The 2,327-nt window shown below is 30.0% G+C and overlaps 1 long non-coding RNA gene across 1 annotated transcript; it reads right to left on the bottom strand.

The window, feature by feature from the left end:
* Positions 1-993: 993 nt before the first annotated feature.
* Positions 994-2,059, bottom strand: LOC127942651 (uncharacterized). Its single transcript, XR_008149366.1, has 3 exons — positions 1,977-2,059; positions 1,368-1,526; positions 994-1,146 (listed from the first exon to the last, which is right to left on the bottom strand). It is a non-coding gene; the product is annotated as an uncharacterized LOC127942651 (long non-coding RNA).
* Positions 2,060-2,327: the final 268 nt, after the last annotated feature.

A 2,327-nucleotide genomic window follows, 5' to 3' on the forward strand; every position in this document is an offset into this window, starting at 1 on the left:
AATCCCATCAATTTAGTGTTTTAGGCATTTTACATGTATTAAAATTATTTTTATAATAATAAATAAATAAAATAAATCAAGACAGTAACAATTTAGACAAAATATTTTATTGTGAACTTATGTTCAGCTATTCTTTTTAATAATTAACTTTTAACTATGTTTTAATTTTGTAAAAAAAAATTATATATATATATATATATATATATATATATATATATATATATATATATATATATATATATATATATACTGTTAGATCTAAGATTAGATTTGATCTTCATCTTGCCTATTGTAAAACCTAACCATGACACCAATGTTAATATATAGCAAATATTAGTTTAATGTCTTGTTTCACAGTGGCTGAACCTGTGAAATTGTTATTAAACAATAAATAAAACAAACCACATACATTTCAATATAGTGTCTTTATGGCTAAAATGTACATTTTAATCAATAATTTGTTCTAAAGCAAGTCCAACAGAAAATAAAGACTAAAGTAAAGGTTAAAGGACTGTCTGCATTGTAATATCTGAAATTTCTATCAAATGTACTTGTACAATATGAGTATATGAGACTATGCATTTGATATTAAATTTAATTACATGTCACAAGATAAATGGTTTTCTACCACAAAAAAAAGAAATAGTTTAAATTAAAACAAATATAATAATAAAATAGTTGTATATGATATTGTCTGTTGTCCTCTTTTTGTCCATTTAAGCTTCCTCCTTTGATTCATTCTTAGAATCCAGTTTATATCGAGTCTTTGTCTTTAGATAAGACTGCAGTGTGAATAAAAGGAAAATCTGAACACCCTTTGAAGAACAGAAAAATGTAGTGGTCAGTCACCAATCAATGCAAGACATAGATATACCTAATTTCTTAAAACATCAGCTTGAATAAATTTAACAAAATCTTTTCTGAATATGAAATACCATCCTTTGTGTCAGTTTATAAAAAATGATAAGTATAGTGTATTGACGCACCTGTGTCGTGTTGCAGAGACAGAAGACCACACTGAGAATGATGTAAAGTGTTTTGTCATGAGTGATGAGCACAAAGTAACCAACGATCCAGGACAAACCGAGCACCACAGCCAGAGAGAAACTACTCAAAATCTTCTTCTTCATAGGAGTCCCTCGTGAGCTAAAGAACCAAAATAAACATTTAAATAATACAGAAAATATGAACTATTACAGAACAGCAAATGTTGCCACTCTAAAAATTTCACCTCAGATACTGCTCACATGAAAGAATTCAAACTATTTTCAAACCAAAATTATATTGTAGTAAAGTACAGCATCAATTAAGTTTACATTAAACTTGAACTTTGTTTTAAACATGGACCATTCAGTTCAGTTAAATACCTCTTGAGGTTGGGATTCGCACAGCAGATGGTTTGAGAGAAGTAGACAAGCAGAGATGTGTTAAAACACAACATGACCGCTAGAGGGAGCAAGAAACCCCACAACATCGGCCGCTTCGGATCAAACCTTCCCGCCTTGTCCAGAGACGCCAACCAACAACTACAGCAATAAGAAGAGAAATTTTTGTATTTTCGTAATCATAAACACTATGGTTTGTAGGTTTACAGTGTAAGCCCTGATAGCACACATACATCACAGAGTCTATTTGATGTCTGCATCTGCTAGTCATAATTTTTTAGTAGTATTGATGTCTTTATAAGTATAAGATATCTTTAGAATGTTTATGATTTAGAATAAATGTAAAACTTGCATCTTAAAGACGTCTATCAGACGTTTCTGTACAGCAAATGCTTTATAGATCTTTAACAGACATCTTGTAGACGTATGTGTGCTATCTGGGAAGAGTTTTCCCATTTACTGAATGTTATTCTTCTAGTTATTTAACTCTAGTGGATAAAGAAGTAGAAGTCTTGCAGATTCACAAGAAATAGCTTACTTCCAATGTGAAATATAAAGTGGATAAAGGGATAGAAGTGATTTTTTACTTACAACTGCTCTTGTCGATAACCTAAAGGGTTCCTAAAGCTGTAGGTGGTGGAAAGTGAGACGCCGACAATAACAGCAGGCAGACCTAGACATATTATATATGAATGTGATATTTCAGAATTATTATTATGAATGATATGATTATCCTCATGCTCCTTTCTTATTTTATATCTTAAGATTAGGCTACTTTTACTCACTTAACAAGTTAATCTTTAATAATAGCAATAAATTAATAACAGTTAAATGCCATCTTCAGCTAATCTCAAAAAGAATAACGATTACCAAATTGTACTTAATAATGTTGTGAAGCTCAAATTCACATATAGCATTTAAAATGACTGTTTATTTACTGTT

The sequence above is a fragment of the Carassius gibelio genome, chromosome A22 (assembly GCF_023724105.1).
Source record: "Carassius gibelio isolate Cgi1373 ecotype wild population from Czech Republic chromosome A22, carGib1.2-hapl.c, whole genome shotgun sequence".
Classification (NCBI taxonomy): Eukaryota; Metazoa; Chordata; class Actinopteri; order Cypriniformes; family Cyprinidae; genus Carassius; species Carassius gibelio.